The sequence below is a fragment of the Camellia sinensis genome, chromosome 1, assembly GCF_055761805.1.
Source record: "Camellia sinensis isolate YWXY chromosome 1, ASM5576180v1, whole genome shotgun sequence".
Classification (NCBI taxonomy): Eukaryota; Viridiplantae; Streptophyta; class Magnoliopsida; order Ericales; family Theaceae; genus Camellia; species Camellia sinensis.
The window spans coordinates 129,537,990-129,558,370 of NC_138961.1; the positions used below are offsets into that span (position 1 = coordinate 129,537,990).

At 37.8% G+C, this 20,381-nt stretch overlaps 1 long non-coding RNA gene and 1 pseudogene across 2 annotated transcripts; one reads left to right on the forward strand and one right to left on the reverse strand.

Annotated features, from left to right (window-relative positions):
- Positions 1–1,916: 1,916 nt before the first annotated feature.
- LOC114270778 (protein BOBBER 1-like) lies at positions 1,917–10,822 on the reverse strand (annotated as a pseudogene).
- On the forward strand, positions 3,736–4,751 carry LOC145789955 (uncharacterized). 2 transcript variants are annotated; one of them, XR_014328489.1, is made up of 2 exons: positions 3,736–4,018; positions 4,097–4,751. It is a non-coding gene; the product is annotated as an uncharacterized LOC145789955 (long non-coding RNA). The 2 variants fall into 2 exon arrangements; XR_014328490.1 differs by having other exon boundaries at positions 4,105–4,751.
- Positions 10,823–20,381: the final 9,559 nt, after the last annotated feature.

Below are 20,381 nucleotides of genomic sequence, written 5' to 3' on the forward strand. Positions count from 1 at the left end.
ATGATCCTATTCTTTGGGCAATCTAAGGTTCATTCCATATGGTATTCATGAGGTTGAGCTCCAACCACAAACAAAATCATAGAACTCAAATTCTAATTCCTTAAATTTAGATCCATTAAATACATACGTAAAACCCTCACCCAAATGGGTTCAAATCCTCTATTATCATAATGATTTCATGAAATTGATGCCTTAAACATAAGGATTCAAGATAAATTGTCATACCTTAGTTCAATCTTCATCTTTCTCTTAGTTCTCTTCCATTTCCCCAAGCTTCCATGGTTGATCTCCTTCCTCTCTTTTCATCCTCTCCAAGTTTACCTTTAAGCTCCCATCAATGGTGAGCTCTCTCTCTCTCTGTCTCTCTCTTAGAGAAGCTTCCTCTCTCTTTTTCCATCTCTTTCTCTCGGTTCTCTCCCTCAGATATTTTGTTTGACTCCAAAATGATGAGTTCAACAACTCATATGGCATATCTCTATATATATATCACACATAAGCTTATCACAATAGGGAGAGCCAAACACGGCCTTACGAATCGCACAAAATCAAATTTCAATTTAACTTTCCAGATGACTCTAAAATTATGCTGATCATAAATATGTCCTATGTTCTGGTTTCTGAAATCTCTAAGGCCTTCAATTTACAGTGTAAAATTAACCAGCCAAACATACCTTAACGAATCAGACAAAATAAATTTCAAATTAATTTTCCCAAATAACTCTAAAAATTCCCATTAACATATACAAATATTCAATTTTGATTTCTGAACCCATGAAGGTCGGTAATTTAAATTTTAAAGTCGTACCTCCATAGATCATTTCTCAATTCAAACAGATATCATTAAATTGCAGAACATTAATCCACAAGTGCATAAAGGTAATTTCTGATACGGATTTTGGGGTCGTTACAAGATAGCAGGGCGAAGTCAAGATGATGAACCACGCATCCTGCGCCCAGTCAATTCAGATGGATCGGTTTGGTATAGCTCGACTGTTCCTGTCCGTTGTAATCTGTCTCTCTGAGTAATGGCCCGGTTGAGTAAGCTACCTGGACTAGTGGTAAAGAAGGGGAAATCCACTCCTGGTATGCGTCAATACCGTTTGGTGGTTTGACAAACACTGTTTAGAGGTTTTGGTTTCTACACGTGTAAGGAAAGTAAAGGGGAGCACAACCACCTGCCTAGAGAAGGACAGCAGAGGTAGTGCACCCACAATCTTTGAGGCTGCATGGCCAGCCTAGAAAAGGAGAAACATGGAGACATTAGAGGTAAGCAATCTGAAGGAATTCCCAACTCTCTCTCTCTCTCTCTAGAGTGCTCTCTCTATTATTCTTCTTCTTCTCCAAGTGTGCTGACTTGATCGTCGGAGGGTTTATCCAACAGCACACCGTCGGGTAGCTCACCATCTTTTGGTTTTCAGGTTAAGCGACGTTACGTGAAGCTTAGGTTTAAGGAGTATGGAGAACTGAGAATATTTCATCATCGTACAAATAATATTGCCAGAGTAATATGTTACTGTCAAATAGAGTAATTGTCAAACAGAGTAACATGTTACTGTAACATAGAGAAACATATTGTTACTATTTACATCAATTTCAACTGTAATAATTTTAAAAAAATATATTTCATAGTCAACATGAATATTATTTGATAGATCTTCATGAGAGAATTCTAAAAATATTAATTTTATTAAAAACTGATATCTACATGAAAAGTTATATTATTTTTAAGTTTAATATTTTGATAATAGTGATATTTGTTGCATTTTTGAAGAAAAACTTTTTGCACTAGTTCTTAATGCATTAAAATTTTATTAGGATAAGATTTTGATCAAATCCCCCTTATATTAACTAATTTCCCTCCAGTAATTACTAGAATAAACTCAATTCTCAAAGGAGGAACAAGCTGAGTCCGAAATTCATTCCTGCCAAGACAAAATATTTCTGAGAAACTCTCTAGAAGCAAAGCCATTAACTTTGACATATTTTGCCTTCGAAAAGTCCATCTCCGGATGCTACATCAATCCCAAAAAGAAATTTACCAAACCAATCTTTCTAGAGAGAGAGAGAGAGATATAGAGAGAGGTTTAAGTGCTTGCCTCACACATGAATTTCTTAAGCAACTCTTGTTTCTGCATCTCATCACTTGTTGGAAGGCCTATTGACTTCTGTCGTTGGTCAAACTGTAGGGGGCCACACAAGGGCAACAAAATCAAAAATCTTGAACTCCCATTGATTGAAGCAAAGATACAAGGAAGCAAAGTTTTCAAAGGCTTTACCGAGAGCTGTCTCACCTTGAGACTAAGGTTAAATGCATCAAGACTTCAATATTTTGGTTATATTTCCCAAAGATTTGCACATCAAAATCTAAAACATGCACTTTAGGTGCACCTTATATGCCTTTTTGCGCATAAGCATACAAGGAGTACCTACAAAGAGGTTGCTTTAGATTCAGTTGAACGGGCCGGGGAGAGGGGGGATGTAACGCCCCAAAATTTAAACACAATAAACCATCCATACTATTAATAAATTACAACGATGTAAAACTATAATATTCTGAAATAAGTATCATTCCATTTCATATAATTCAGTGATGTAAAAGGTAGCACATGCAGTTATACATTCACAAATTCTAACGTGAATTTATAGCATGTGTTACAAGTTAAAGATATGAAATAAGAGTTAAAACAAATAAGAAATGCCACAAAGGCTTACAACTTTCCAAGATAATACTTGGTTACAATAAAAGTGAGTTTCAAACTCAATATAGGTAAAGTCATAGGCTTGTACAAAAGAATTACAACAAGTAAACAAAATGAAATTCTTTCTCTAATTCCTTCTAAGATATTGCCTTGGTGGATCACCTAAAAATAGTTTTTCACATAGGGTGAGCCAAAACCCAGTAGAGATACTATAACACAGTTTATAAATCTTAACAAAGATATAAGGTGAATACATATGCAATACTCGTGCCATAACATTTTCATTTCTTTTTCCAAAACCAAGCAATGTCAAGCTTATATCTAAATTCATGATATCATTTCCTTTATAATAGAAAACAGGTCAATGAATACAACACTGTTAATCTCTAGGACATGTCTGCAAGTAAGCTACAAGTATTACCAAATTGTCATTTTTACCGGTATCACTACTACAAAAATAGTTAAAGATCACACTTTGACAAAAAAGAAGATCTCACTTTTATTGGAAGTGTGATAAAAAAAATTAGATTGATATTTTAATCACACTTAATTTGATTGAGTGTGATAATATTTATTTTTTATGTCACTTTTCAATTAAGTGTGATTATATATATATATTTTTAATCACACCTTCTAATTAAAGTGTGATTATATATACACTACTACTTTTTAATCACACTTTTTAAACAAGTATGATTATATATATATATTTTTTAATCACACATTCTAATTAAAGTGTGATTATTTATATATTTTTTAATCACACCTTCTAATTAAAGTGTGATTATATATACACTACTACTTTTTAATCACACTTTTTAAATAGGTGTGATTATATAGATATTTTTTAACCACACATTCTAATTAAAGTGTGATTATTTATATATTTTTTAATCACACCTTCTAATTAAAGTGTGATTATATATACACTACTACTTTTTAATCACACTTTTTAAATAAGTGTGATTATATATATATATTTTTTAATCACACATTTTAATTAAAGGGACACTGAATTGATAACATTAAAAGGACACTGAATTTGCCTTTTATTGTTTGACTAAATTGATCTGTGATACTGCATGCTGCAAGAATTAAGTGGTGAGTTTGTTGATACTGCTTGCCGCAAGAATTAAGTGGTGAGTTTTTCTAAATCACCGTGGTTAATTGTTGTTCTTTCAGGAGGAAGACAAGGCAAGATTGGTCCAGGAAACGGGGTTGCAATTGAAATAGATAAATAATTGGTTCATTAATCAGAGGAAAAGGAATTGGCACAGCAATTCTTCCACTTCTACAGTCTTGAAGAGCAAGCGCAAAAGGTATGCCAATTCGAGCACATGTAATTTCATCATTTTATATTTGTCGAGGGCTTTCGCCAATCTTAGTTTGAAATAAAGTAATGCAGGTGACAACAGCGGTGATCGTTTCATGTGAGTGAAGGACAAATTCGTAATACAATCAACAATATTTCTTCATGCCTCCACTCCAGTGATAATCCAGAATCAGTACATGTATCTACATAACAAAATAGGACAGTATAGTGCTGCTTGTGAACATTACAGCGTGCAAATGAGAGAATAGGTACACAGGTATGTATGCACAAAAGACTGCAGATGGTATACTGTATGTGCTGTGATATCATTAGGAAGTTCAATTATTAGAATATATGACAAAACTGAGTTGGGTAGCATCATATGTTGGCGGTTCATGATTTTGTTTACGTTCTACATATCTGTGAGTAAGAATAGAGACGGGTTGTGGGTGTATAGTTTAATAATCTCTTTCATAGCAATCATAAATTTTCTAGCAGTGTTTAGTAATGTAGTCTTAATAGTTGTTGCATCTGTTGAATGTATTTAGTAGTTACAATATTTTTCTTCTTTCCCTTTTGGCATATTTTGACACTATTAGAAGTCGTCAAGTGTCCTCTTAGTCCAATTTTCCTTCATTGTAACAGTTGTATTTTTAGTTTGGGAAAAAATTGAGGCATCATGTCTGATATGGGTATGTGTATATATATATGGTTATGATAGGAAAGAGCGGATGATGTTAGTGATGGTGTTTTTTATTTGATGATGATGTTTATATAGGGAGCAAGGGTGAAGAAATTTTTTCATGGTGGGGTGTAAAAGTCTCAAGTTAAATCAGTGATGGTTAAATTGGAAATTTTCTTCATTAGATGTTAACATACCAGCAGGACCACAAGCTCATGTTCGGTCTACTTTTTTCCCTTAAATCCTTGACTGCAAAAATGGATCCAACAAGGTTTGTTTTGCTTCTTCAAGTTTTGAATTTCAAACATAATATGTTTGCGTGAGTATTTTGATTTCCCATAGAAATTAAAAAAATTTATTTGATTATATAAAACAGAAAATGTTTCGGTTGTGCAAAGAAAACTAATAATTTGACATGCATATACTGATTGTTTTGGGATCCATAAGATGGTATTAGAAACACTATAACTGGTTCTAATGCCATATGTGATATGTTGATTCCTGTAACAGAAAACTCTTCATGTATCATCTATTGGCCTTATTAACTCCATATTTATTCTTAGCTTGGAGATTGATTAAATTTTTGTTGAAATTTGCATATGTTTGTTAGACATATTTTGTTTGGTATTGCAGTCTCACACTGTAATAGATTCATGATTGATCACTTGTTTGGATTTGGAGCTAATTTTTTCATTGAGGTCCAAATGTTGTGCCAGACATTGTTTTTAATTATTTTGGTTGTGGTTGGTGTTCAATGATTGTATGATTTACATGGGACTCTTTTGGACTATTTTAATTATTAAATGTCTTGTTTCTCAAATAATATTGTCATTTTCTACAAGTGCATATCTTGAGTTTTAGATCACTTTTTTGTTTTATTATTAAATTATTCTAGCTTAAGAAAGTTTGAAATCATTCATGCCTTGATGATTTATTTTGGCTTCTACAAGGGTATCAATATCTTTTGTAGCTTTATACTATTTGTGTGGAGAATCAAAATAATTATGTCATTTTTGGTGGCTGTGGGGAAAGGATTGGGCCAGTTTAACAACTGGATAAATTACATTATTTTTGGTGTGATCTAAATGTAAGTTTATAAATTAATTAGTAAGTTTATTCATATGCTTCTAGCGGTTTTTAAATTAATTTGTTTTTTTATTTTTTAGGTTAGAAATTTCTTGGAGAGATGCAAAATATGGTCAAAGAATTCAAGAACTTACTTTTTTCAAGTTTTTTATTTTTTATTTTTTAATGTATGTAATCACAGTTAATTTTTTTTTATTAATTTCTTTGTATATACTTTTAAACATTTAACTTTCATTTATGAAATATATGATATTATTTCATTCAATATATGGTTGTGATTTAAAATATAGTATATAGTGTGTATTACATTATTCAAATGCGCGTGCAAAAATAATATTGATTATTCTTTAAATATGTCAATTTTTTTTTTATCACAGGTTTTATTAGTTATTAATCATACTTAAAAGGTGTGATCTAAATGTTTTTAATCACACTTAAAAGGTGTGATCTAAAGTTTTTAATCACACTTAAAAGGTGTGATCTAAATGTTTTTAACTACACTTAAAAGGTGTGATCTAAATTTTTTTAATCACACTTAAAAGGTGTGATCTAAATGTTTTTAATCACACTTAAAAGGTGTGAACTAAAGTTTTTAATCACACTTAAAAGGTGTGAACTAAATGTTTTTAACCACACTTAAAAGGTGTGATCTACTTAAAAGGTGTGATCTAAATGTTTTTAACCACACTTAAAAGGTGTGATCTAAATGTTTTTAATCACACTTAAAAGGTGTGATCTAAATATTATTAATCACACTTAAAAGATGTGATGAAAGTATTTTTTAATGACACTTAAAAAGTGTGATTAAAAATGACCATTTTTAATCACACTCCTAAAGACCACACTTTAATAAAACTTAAAAGGTGTGATTAAAAAACATACATCACACCAAAAAAGTGTGATCTTTATCTATATTTGTAGTAGTGTATTAACCAGAAGGCTCGACATCTAACCACGCGGGTTTCTTGTCTTTCATTGAGGATACACAGGCCAATTTAATATCACAGCTACACTCCTACCCAGATTCACCAAAGTATTCACCAATTTTCTCAAAACAATCACATTTTCAAATGTGTTAAATATTTAACAATGGTCAGTGCAATGGATGAAAAAATAGTTTCAATCCTTCTAATTCTCATGCAATTTCTACAACAATTATAGTTATCCTCCACTGATATCCCAAAACAGATATCTCTAAACAGATAATAAATTTTCATAAAGATAAACTTTTCAAATTTCAAGATGTGAGTGGTAATACATATCTAACTCCACTATCCTCATCAATATCAATCTAATTCCACATTTCCAACATCAATTCCAATTATTTATTCAAAATCAACATTTGAGATATTTAGGGCAAAACTCCATTTTCTTTCAAAATCAATTCCAAGTATCAAAACCACTAATTTTATCACAATTTCACATCATTTTCAATTCTACCACCATTTTCAAGAGTCCATTTGAAAACCCCTTTCTTGAGTTTTAACCCAAAACCCTAGATTTGATTAAAAATTCCCAAATTACAATATTGTTTCAAAGCACAAATAACTAAGTTAACAATCATAAGAAAGCGCGGAGAAATCCCTATCTCAAGCTTAGAAGACAAGAGAGAGAGAGAGAGAGAGAGAGAGAGAGAGAGAGAGAGGAGAAACTTAAAAAATGCCGAAACCCAACTTTGTTCCGATTAGAACGAAGCTCTAGATAAGCTCTAGATGAGCTCTACCTTTTTAACAAAGGGACTAGGATTGAGAAATTAATGGGTGGGAGTGTATTTGTAGAGAGAATGTGAGTTTTAGAGAGAAACTCTAGAACTATGATTTTTAGAATGTTTAGAGAGAGAGAGATATGAAAAAGTGAGCCAAAAATTGACTTTTACAGATTGATATATGCGCAGACCACTCAAGCGAAGGAAGTGTCGCTCGAGCGACCAGACACAATAAGTGAGACCGTTCGAGCGAAAAATAGAAACTCCCAGAAATTTTACAGATAGAGGACCATCGCTCAAGCTCAAGAAGGACCGCTCGAGCCAACACCGCTCGATCGTAGAATGCCAACTCCCAGTATCTCTGCAGGCCTACAAAAGTACAAGGAGTTCTCAAAGACCGCTCGAGCGTAAGAAGTGTCGCTCGAGTGAAGAAGCAAAAATCTGGGCATGAAACATTTTGAAAAAACTAACTCCCAACCTGTTCTAAACGCAACCAAGATACTCCAATAACCAAACTCAATGAGGAATAAGGAGAAATAAGACATGAACAATCACATAAGACAATGAAACCCGAATCCAAAACATCAACGGGTCAGGTCTAAACTAGAATCGCTATAGGAAAGGAATCTCATATTGACAACTCAGTTCAAATGATACGATACGAAACAAATGAGTTAAAAGGAATTTCTTGTAAAATGGAAAAAAAAAAAAAAAAAAAAACTTAATTATATAAAGAACAAATATAGCAACAATTTCATGCACTACACAATATTCAAATGAGCCAATTTTCCCATTATAATAACCAAAGTTGAGGTGAAAGGCATTAGTGACCTACCATCATTTTTTTCCAGTGGAAGGTGACTCTCGATCTAGATCAGATAGCTTGCTGTTTTCAGGTTCTACCTTCTGGGTATCAAGTTCAGGATCGCCTTTCACCCCGACACTTCCACCATTCCATTTGGTTCTGTTTGGTCAGAAGTACAGAGATGGATTTCTGGTCCTCTGCATGAAATATTAATTGTCAACAATACAAAAATTAGTACAATATCAACATCAATAATCTGGCCAAAGGATCAACAAAAATGGAACATAATCAGTATTGCATTCCTCAGTAAACCATTGAAATGATCCATATACTGTTGTCAGCTACAATCATGCACTTGTTAGCCTACATGCACGTGCAGTGCCTTAATGCTTGTTTGTGGACAAACATACCTAAGCTCCAGATGCAATCTTCAACCTTGACAGACTGAAATAGTTTACCCTGGAAAAAAAAAAAAAAAAAGAAGCATGAACTATACTCAGAATACAAAAACTTTAAAATGATGGTACTCTGCCAAAGGAAACATCTATGAATGTCAAAAAGATAAAAACTTACATCAATTATTGGAGGATGACCTTTGAGTCCAACTTTCAGATGGTTCTTCTTTATCTCACAAGCTATAAACCTCGACTTAGTTCCAGGAGGGACTGGAATATTAATGGTTACTTCTTGCACAGACTGAACCCAAGAATAATTATTCAGATCAAGACCTTTGCCTTTGTTGGGAGCTGGTGAGGTATTAAAATGAAAGATTAGTTACACCAAAATATCACCACTTTAGACGAAAGTACATGCATAAAACAGACATCATTTAGCGGGAGGCACCCATGTTGTGTGTTGATAACACCATCTCCACAGAAATTAAACTGATAATTTTTTTGCCAATGAGGAAAATTACGTGTGGAAAAACACAATCACTTCAGGCATATTCTGGCCACCTACAAACCATTAGACTTGCTATGATGTGGCTGTGAGATATTCTTGGATATATTAATTAGTCTATGATGGTAGTTTAGTCATAAGACATAATCACAATCACTTCAGGCATATTCTGGCCACCTACACAAACCATCATACTTGCTATGATGTGGCTGTGAGATTTTCTATGATATGTATTATGACTAAACTACCCTCATAGACTAATTAATATATCATAGAATATCTCACAGTGGCAAGGCTTTAGTGGGGGTGAAGACACTCAAATATGAAAGTATGCAACTAGGAGTTACCCCCTCAAATTCACTAAACCTTCGGCGTTAACTACTTTTGTGAGAACTAAAGGTATGGAAGTAGCACCAAACAACCTAGAAAGGCTCAAAAAATTAATCAACCTCTTTGCATACGCTAAAAGCTCACTGCTTTTCAACCTCTCTGCTCAAGTTCTCATATGTGTAGAGAAACAATGTGTTGTATTTTCACTCAAAACTATGCATCAGAAGCATCAAAGACAAAGTCCTTTCTCGCCATGTTGCCACTCTTCAAACTATGCCTAGGAGACTAGGGGGGAGAAAGTGGCATTCCACACACTGGCCTACATTCCAAATTGATCCTGTTCTAGGTAGAACTGAAGTCAAACTCTCCTAACATAAATTTTCATGGTCAGAATTTAAAGAGAGATCATAGTGGTTTCATGCCAACCCAAAAATTTCACATTTAAACACAGTTTAGAACTTTTTCTATGCTGTATATTTTAATCCATCACCTTGCTATTCTTCCATTGTTCTTGTGATTGTTCAGATTGTCATATCTGTCGTAACCTCTTTACAAGTCAGTTTTGCAGCTGAAACTCAAAAAACTAACTCTAAGAATATACATTCACTCAAGTGTTCTAGATGCTGATTTGTCTATGCATCACTCAAGTCGTAGAATACCATTATTCTATTCAGTGTCAATACATCACACAGATCACTCATCACTTTAAGCGGGGCTAACTAACATCTATAATGGGCAATAAACAAATCTGCGTTCAACTGCTGTGTTTGTTTCGCTATAACTATTCCGCATTCCAAAATTTTCTTTTACTTTTCATAATTGAGAAGATGATGCACTTTCTTCGAGCAAATAAAAGAAACATTAAGTAGTGCTATGTATGAGAATATATTGTGTGTATTTTCTATATGATTGTGGTTGTACAAATAGAGTCCTATTAAAGGTATGATTGTGTTAGAGTCATATTAGAGATATAATTGTATTTTCCTTTTTGATTTAGGATTTAGGGCTATATAATCTAAGGTCTTATTGTAATCTTTGATACAATTGAATATACATAAAAACTTTTAAAAATCTTACATGGTATCAGAGCCACCACCAGAACCCTAGAAATTGTCTTCCTCTTCAGTCTCTGTGTGAGTTGTGAGTCATCTTCCCCCTTGATCAAATCTGGTTCTCGAAGCTCTTTGATCAAAGTTCTTTGATCGATCAAAGTTCCCTTAACCTTGGCGAGAACCAAATCACCGAGACGCAACTCATTCTTCCCCTTCGCTCCTTTCGCTCCACGTTTATGCGTCGGAGCCATTGACGCTGCAAAACCCTAGCGGGCACCACCAACCACGTCGTAATCGTCTTCTTCTTCGTCGTGAGGAGAGCGTTCAGAGTCGCAATCGTACCAAACAAAAAATCCGAAGAAAACTCAAACAAATCCATCTGGTTCGCAACTCCTCTCGCTGGTTTGTAACTTTTGGCTTCAATCTCCTTCTTCCTTGATATCGGCTTCAATCTCTCTCTCTCTCTCTCTCTCTCTTCTCTGATGTGGTTCTCTCGGCTTCAGATTGGTTCTTTCGGCTTCAAAGCTCTAGTTAATATTTGTGGGTTAAGGTAAAAAAAAAAATATGGTTATTGTATTTTACATTTAGACCTAACACTCTTCTGATTATTACACTATGGTTTTAGATTTATTGGCCTTACCCCATCAGATTTCTGTGTATTACCCTTCGACCCCTGGTTTGGCTATTTTGTTGAATATTGGGTTTATTACACTTTAACCCCTCAGTTTTCTAGTTATTACGATGTCTCTGGCTTTTGATGAGTGTGCCTTCTGTCATCAGAAGGGCTATTGGAAGTACCACTGTCCCAAGAAAGGACGTCAGCCTGCCTCATTTTTTCAGCAATCTCAGAACCAATTCTGGGCTCCTCCCACTGCTTATGTTGCATCTGCTCCGACTCTTGATCCTAACTTGGCTTCCTTGACTGCTCAGATTAGTCAACTTCAGCATATATTGTCTACCTCCCAACCATCTCCATCTGCCTTCGTTGTTTCATCTCTTTATTCAGATTTTCTTGGGTCTTCTTCAGGTATCTCTTCGTCTGTCTGGCTTTTTGACTTTGGTGCCTCTCATCATATAACTCCTCATATCTCTTTACTTCAGAATTGTACTCTCCCTTCCTTTCCTATTAATGTTAATGTTGCTAATGGGTCTGGTATGTCAGCTATATCTGTTGGGTTTGTGCTACCGTCTGCTATGTCTGTAGTCTCTATTCTATCTGTCTTATATGTTTCTCAGTTATCTGTCAATTTATTATCTATTAGTCAACTTGATGCCTCTGGTTTTGATGTTATCTTTTCTTTTTCTATCTGTTCTGTGCAGGATTGGATGTCCAAGTAGTAGATTGGGACTGGCTGTAGAGTTGGAGACCTCTATGTGGTGGAGAGCTTGCATCCACATATGATTACCGACTGCCTTTTCTTCTTTTCAGTTAGATTATCTGTCCAGTCCTTTCTATTTGTGGCATTCCAGATTAGGACATTTGTTTGCTGACCACTTACGGTCTTTAGCTCAGTCAGGTATATTGGGTAAAGTTTCTCCTAAACAACTTACCGAGTGTCGGGGGGGTAAACTTGCTAAAATGACAGTCTTACCTTTTCGCAGCAGTACTTCTATATCTGTTATACCGTTTTCTTTAGTTCATACTGATGTCTAGAGCCCTTCTCACTAAGGGGGGTTCTACATACTATGTGTCATTGGTTGATGATTGCACCCATTACACTTGGGTTTATCTTATAACTCATAGGTCTGACTTCTACTAGATATATTATACCTTTCAGTCTATGATCACTACACAATTTGGGGCCACAATTAAAATACTTCGGTTTGACTTGGGTAGGGAATACTTTAAAACTGGATTCTGTGAGTATTTGGCCAAATTGGGCACCATTCACTAAACCTTATGTACTGATACCCCTACCTAAAATGGTCATGCTGAGCGTAAACACTGTCATCTCCTTGAGATAGCTCAATCTTTTCTTCTTTCTGTCTCTGTTCTGGTACTATTCTGGGTTGAGGCAATTTTTACCGCTGCTTTCCTCCTTAATCGCATGTTGACTCCCTCACTCTCCTGTCAATCCCCTTATAAGGCTTTGTATTCCCAACCTCCCAATTATTCCCTCTTGCGTGTCTTTGGGTCTACTTGTTTTGTCATTCTTCCCCATAAAGATAGGACCAAACTCGGTGTCTGGTCTGTCTTATGTGTTTTTTTGGATTACAGTCTTACTCAGAAAGGCTACCGTTGTTACGATCTTGTCTCCCGTCGCCTTTATGTCTCCCGTCATGTTGCCTTTGTCGAACATTTGTCTTACTTTCAGCTTCCCCCTCTCACTGCTCCAGTTTCCAAAGAAGATTTGGTTCACATTGACCCATTTCCTTCTGAGGTTTCGTCTGATAAGTACATCTCCACTGTTCCCCTTGAGCTTGTTTCATCTTCTCCTCCTACATGTCTGGCTGCTTCTCCTCCTTCGGCTTCCTCTCCTCCTTTGGCTTCTTCTCTTTCTCTGTTGTTAGTTTATTCTCATCGCAAGGCTCCTCCTCCATCGGTTGTCTTTGCCCCTGCTGGTACTCTCCCTACTTCTGACGACTCTGATCCAATTGTACATCGATATCCTCATCGAGCACGTCATCCTCCAAACAGGTTGGGTTGGTCTAATACTTATTTTTCTGCTTCCTATCATACCTTTTTGTCTGTTATTCACTCTTTTGTAGAACCTTAGTCTTACAAAGAGACCTGTCAGGATCCTTATTGGGTTCAAGCTATGGAGGATGAGTTGTCTGCTTTACAGAAAACTAGTACTTGGGAGTTGGTTCATTTGCCTACTGGTAAGAACCTGGTTGGTTGCAAATGGGTCTACAAAGTCAAAGGCTCATTCTAATGGTTCTCTTGAGCGTTACAAAGCTCGTCTGGTTGTCAAAGGTTTCTCTTAGGAGTATGGTATTAACTATAAGGAGACATTTGCTCCTGTTGCCAAAATGACTGCTGTCCGTACTTTGATCTCTATTGCTGCTGTTCGTTCTTGGCCTCTTTATCAAATGGATGTTAAGAATGCTTTTCATAGTGGTCATCTCACTGAGGAGGTTTACATGCGTCCTTCCCCGGACCTTCACCATCCCTCTAGTCAGGTTTGTCATCTTCGGCGTGCTCTATATGGTCTACAACAGTCTCCTCGTGCTTGGTATGATCACTTTCAGACTACTGTTACCAAGCTCGGGTTTCATTCTTCTGCTTTCGACTCTGCTTTATTTATGTGACATACCTCGGCTAGTTTTGTTGCTCTCTTACTCTACGTGGATGATATGATCATCACTGGCTCAGACTCTTCTACTGTCTCTGAGGTTAAGCAGCATCTCTCCCGCACCTTCGCAATGATGGATCTGGGTCCATTACGGTATTTTCTTGGTATTGAGGTTACTTACTCTCCCAAGGACTATTTTCTGTCTCAGGCTAAGTATGCTAATAAAGTCATTCATCGCGCTGGTCTTATGAATACTAAGGTTTCTAATACACTTATTGAGCTTAATGTGAAGCTTAACTCTATTGATGGTGTCTCTCTGGATGATCCCACTTTATATTGTGAGCTTGTGGGTTGTTTAGTTTATCTAACTGTCACTCGCCCTGATCTTGCTTATGTTGTTCATGTGGTTAGACAGTTTGTTTCTCCTCTTCGCTCTACCCGTTGGTCTGCTTTGGTTCGCGTTCTTCGCTATCTTAGGGGTACCATCTTTCAAGGCTTATTGTTGTCCTCTACTTCTTCTTTGGACTTGGTGGCCTATGCTGACTCTGATTGGGTTGGTGATGTTACTGATTGTAAGTCTGCGCCTAGTTTCTGTATGTTTCTTGGAGATTCCTTGATCTCTTAGAAAAGCAAGAAACAATCAGTCGTTGCTCGTTCTACTGCCGAAGTTAAGTATCGTGCTATGGCTCATGCCACTGCTGAGATTGTTTGGCTTCGGTGTCTCTTGTCTGATTTGGGTGTCTGTAGACACCCCATTTTTGACCATCCTTAAGACTTGGACATCATCGTTTGAACACTCGTTGATTATCCATGCTCGTGTTCGTTTTGAGTTCCCGAAGGTCTCGACTGCGCGCCTTGCCTTAAGATCTCTTAACTCGTCTGTTTTGTGCTTGGTTGTGGACCAAGGACTTGTGTTTTTACTTCTGAGGAAAGGGGGGGTGGCTTGTTGGCCATCCCCACACCCCATCGGCTATGGCATGATGCCATCGGCCTTGTTTCCTTGCTATCGGCCATAAATGTTGGCCGGTCGACACTTTTGTTGGTCGGTCGGCACTTATTTTGGTCGATCGGCCATATTTTCTGGCTGAGGCCTTTTCTTTGCCTTTTTCAGACATTGTGCATGCCAGCTGTGCCAGCTGGTAAGCACAGACTCTCCCCTTCATACACGTGTATGGAGGGATTTGAACCAGAACTTAGCTTTTCTAAGATGCTTTGAATTTGATTTCCTATAAGAGGGGAGCCTCCCCTCCCTTTCCAGAGGTTCATCAAAATTGATATAGAAGATATATATATATCTCTCTCTATATCTCCCTTTCTCTATATATTTGTGTATGTGTTTGTGACCTAAAGTGTGTTTTTGTTCATACTTTTGCACTAGAGCACCTAGTAGAATACCTTACTTTGGTTGCTGAGGCACTAGGAAGTTGGTTTCAGAGTTCTTGGGTTGGTTTTGATTCAAGGGAGTGGCTGGAGTTGTGTTCTTGAAGGCGTTCTTCAAGAGCGAGCAACTAACCTTTTGTTTCCCCATTTTAGCTTAAGCTTTTAGACCTATTTGCATATTGTTTCAAGCTTAACTATAAACTAAAAAAAAGTTCTGTTTTTATATGCTTAAGATGATTGTTTAAGGTCTCTTTTGGGTTGGGGGTTGTCTACCTCCTCTTAGGCCTTGTTTGGCATTATTTTGGATCATCCTTTTTTGCCTTTGTCCTTGCTTTGGCTTGACCTTTCTACCACTAAAATCCAGAAGATTTTCAGTGGTGGAAAGGTGGTTTTAGAGTCTTGTATAGGAGAGGGACACCCCTCTCTCCTTGTGTCTCATTTGCTTGTGTTAATGGCTTGTAATGGTAGCATATTTACTTAACACGTTTTTGCTTCATTTCAGCAAGTATTTGGTGTTATTTGGTCATGCCATACCTCTATTTTAAGTTGGTTTGATAGCCTCTTACATGCATCATGCACTTGTTTAGCAATCCTCTTATTTGTCTTAACATGCACCTTGCATTTAGACCATCATGCTTGCACACTTTGGCTCAACTCAAAGGAACTTTTAGTCATATTTCAGCATGCTAAAGCTCTGTTTCATGTTGTTTGATCATACATACATTGCTTTGTATAGCTACCATACATCCTAGCTTGTTAGCTTCGAGTGTCCAAGCCATTAGCATACACTACTTGGACCTTTTTCCATGATTTGGCATCATCCCATATGTGATTTCAGTCCATGTAGTGCAGCCATACACTTGTATTTGTCGTCATTTCAAAGCCTTGAAGAGTTGATGTTTTATGCCTCATGATTGGATCATTGTGCATGCCATCATATTTAGGTCTTTAAGATGCCATCTCAGTGGATTTTCGGGCTTATTTTAACATAATGTAACTCTGTTTTTAATTGTTTAAGTCATGCCATGCTTGGTTGTAATAGGTATAGTGTAACACCCCATTTGTAGCCTTACATGCTTCATGTTTTGTGCTCACCTTTCTAACATGTTTTGGCCTCATTCCATGCATGTTCTAGCCTTGTCTTGGTCTGCCTTGGGACTGTTTTAAGTCACCTTGGTCCTTTGGGGCTCACTTGTTATGGCCATAGTGTAAACCACTTTGCTAGCCTTAAGCCTTGAGCTTTATTGCATGCTACGCTTGCATTGTTTGGTTGATTTGGCATCATTCCTAATATCATTTCAGAGCTCTTCTCGTTGCCTCATTATCGTGTTTGTCACTTCTTGCTCATGCTTGAGAGTTGTATCCTTACGCGTAGGTGATAGGCCATTACATTCGCATGCTTATTGTGCATCTCATTCCATCATTTCTTGGCACTTTGGCCACTGTTTTGGTATGGCTGAGGCCTATCAATTTTCAGTATAAGTTCGTGGATCACGCGGTTTGTGTATTGTTGTATGCTTATCGCATTGCATGTTGTTGCATACTTATTGTTGGTATCATTGTTGCATGCCTATCACATTGTATGTTTGCATATCTAGGTTGCATAGTCGTATTGCATACTTATTGTATATCATGTTGTTTACATGTTAGGTTGCATTGCATTGCATTTTTCATGCTCATGTTACATTACCTTGCATTTCCGTGTTGCATTGTACTTGGTTGCATGCATTGCATTGTATTTGGTTTGGGTTGTCAAACTAAACACGAGGAACGAGGAACGTTTGTACTTGAAGTGACGAAACGTGCCTCAATCCTCGGTCGTCGACGCTCTTGATCAAGCATGATAAAGTTCTAGGCATTCATATGTTTTTGTTGCATTCATTCCACATTGATTTGAACACTTGGCTCCTTTGGCCATCATGCGTTGAAATGCGCGATTGATGGTCCGAGGGTCGAGAACCATACTCCCTTGAGTTCATGACATGATAGGAAGGGTGGTTGTGCACACATTGCCTTGAAAATGCATTGCCATGCTCTGTTTGTCCTCTGCTGCAGCAAAACAACATTCTGCAGGAAGATATGGCCAGCCGGCCATCTTCAGTGCCGATTGACTAAACATTGTTGGCCGAGATCCTCACAAATGGTCGATGACCAATTCCACATGGCCGATGTTCCTATATTTTGGCCGGTGACATTCCACAGTGCTCAGGGAGTGGATCAAAAGCGTCCTTGGGACTTGTGTAGTTTTCAGAGGTGTAAAACAGTGCAAACAGAGGCAACATGTGGCATGGCAACGGGTTTCCGAACGAGGCGATCGAGCATGCATCATTCAATCATTCCGAGGCGGAGCTGCGGCGGCCTCTTTTGTTTCATAGCTTAGTTAATTTGTTTAAATTAGTTAAGGGTTTCGTAATATTTAATTAGCTAGGGCAGTTGATTAATTATTCGGTTTGTATTATTTATTCGGACCCTCCGTCGAGAGGACGAATTTTGTAATAAGTGTGCGTGAGTGTGTGAATGTCTTCTAACCCCACGTCTTTCTCTCTTTTACTTACCTGCTTTCAATGGATAGTTTTAGGTCATGTTTCAATTAGCATCCTTATGCTCGCATGCTTGCATCATTCATCTGTATTGCATGCACTAGGCTCATCGCATCATACTAACTGCATAGTATTTCAATTCCAACTTGAATACGTGTATCGAGTTGTCGCATTTCACATGCCATTCTTAGATTGACTAAGCCTATTCTAGTTTCATTTTTGCATGTGTTGCATTATCCATCTTAACATGAACTAGGATCATGCATTTGATTACTAACTAGCTATTGTTTTGGCTTGGAGTACTAGGTAAGCGTTTACGCTTTAGCATACCGCATGTGTGTAAGTGTTGCCATGATAGCATGCTTGCCATGAGGCTATTTGCTTATGTGATATAACTGCCCAAATGCCTGTGGGTGAAGGTTGTACTACCTGAATTGGAATAATTCATTGAATGCGAGTTTTAAGCCCATTCTGCGGGGTGGCAAAAATCATGTTTTCTAAGCTCACCCAAGGGTGGGAAATTCACGTCTTAGCCTACTTGCGAGTAGCACCATCAAGCCATTTTCAAATAAATAAACATGAAATATTTTGTTCCGATTTAGGCGATCCGGTCTATACTTGTGTGTTGTGCGCATCACATAGTAATTTTAGGCTAATAACTGGAATAAGAACGCATATGTTTTCAAAACAAAATATCATGCTTAGTACAGGCCGATCTTCGATTAGGCAAGCAGGGGTGCTCATTGCATGACCTTCCCCTCTCGTACCCAAGTTCCCGAGCCGAGGCAACTTTGGTGATGATGGACACGTGGCCTTAGGCAACGAGTCAGGGTTTCCTAAATTTTTCCAAAATGAAATATTTAGGTGGCGACTCTGTATCTGGCAAAACAGTCCATGTTTGGCACTTCTTTCTGAAAATCAATTTTCCAAAACGATTTGCCAGATTTGAACTCTTTGGTGATTTATCAGTCTTGCATTGCACTTTGCGGGATCAGATTAAGAACCGTGCCATTTGAGTCCGAACTGTAGTAAGCCCAAATGAACAAAACGGGATCCCCCCCGGGACGTTCGGGCGCGTCTACAGTTTCTGGTGACTCTACTGGGTAGTTTAGAGAGCTTGACTCGAACTCATGATATTTTGTTTTGATTACACTTATGTGTCTCTTTGCATTGCATTTGCATTGGTGCGCCTAGGACACCGTGTTTGCCGTACGCTATTCCTGAACGGTTTGCTGGAGGCATGCTTTGAGAAGCGTGCCATAAGGCTGACCGATTGCGGGCTCTGCCACGACGGGAACACAAACCTCGGTTTTCATTGAGGCATCCTCTTTGACCATTCGACGTAGTGCATAGTCGGAATCCATAGTGACTATTCCAAACTAGGACAGGTTGCTTACCCGATTATAGGTTGTTTGAAACCGCTGCGTGCGTAATGAAACCCTAGCTCCTGACAAAATAGGACAGGGAAACCCAACCCCAACATAGGGATGTTTTGCTCTCATTTGCTTGCTATGTGCTTTTAGAGTGTGCCTCTATGGGGAATGCATGTATCAGTTTGCAAGTCTGGGCATCAGGCCTGAGGGCATCAGTGTTTTGAGAATCAGTTATATCTGCGGGCATCATATTCAGATTTGAGCCAGTGATTTTGGGAAAGGTGATTAGTGGTTGAGAACAGTTCATTCAGCTTGTGTTTGCCAACTGTGTGTTGTCTTTATTTAAGCTGTTGTGCTGTCCGTTTTTTTGTTCATTGTTTCCTTATTATTGTTTTATTTATCTTTTTGCAAGGTAGTTTAGCACCATTGATTCTGACCAGGCAGATATCCCCTGAGCACTCTGGGTTAGAGGTCGTAGAATTAATCAATCTAGGGATCTGATAGACGGACAAGCAATGTTCTTTTCTTTACCCCCGGTTACCAGACGAAGGTCAAAAAGGCATAGTGTATCGGTATAGCGGTCGTCAGATCAGTGGTCTACCCTGCTAGTGAATAGTCAGGCTGAGGTCTCAGTTTCCATTGCGGGGATAGATATACCAGTTATTCAGCTAGATCAGCATAACATGGCAGGAATGGAGGAGATGATGCGTCAGCTCCAGGAAAGTATGAGAACTATGCAGCTGGACGCTGCCCGTCAAACAGAATTTTCCAAACAACAGGCCGAGGTCATGGCCCAACAAGCAGAGTTAATCGCCAGGTTACAGCAGCAAACCGGAGCATCTGCTTCACACCAAGTTCCTCCCCCACCAAGAGTTCCAATACTTGGGGTGACACCAAATATCCAGGAAGATACGGACGTTCCAACAGGGCCGGCTCCCCCCTCAATCCTACCCCAGCTATCCAAAACACCTACCAACCTACCGAATTCTCCTTTTGAGTTTGAGGTGGACCCCACAGCATTGAAAGTGAGCAAGCTTGAAAAGATGTTCAAGAAATATCAGGGTGTGAAGTCCATTCCAGATATTGAGGATAGGTACACCGACTCGGCCGTGACGCTGTCAGATCGGTTTAAAATGCCGCACATCGACCGCTTTGACGGGTCTGGGGATCCTATGGTGCATTTACGGTTGTTTTCAGATATACTGAGGCCGATGGGCCTCTCCAGGTTGCAGAAGCTTTCTTTGTTTGGTAGGACCTTGTTGGGTGTAGCGGCCATCTGGT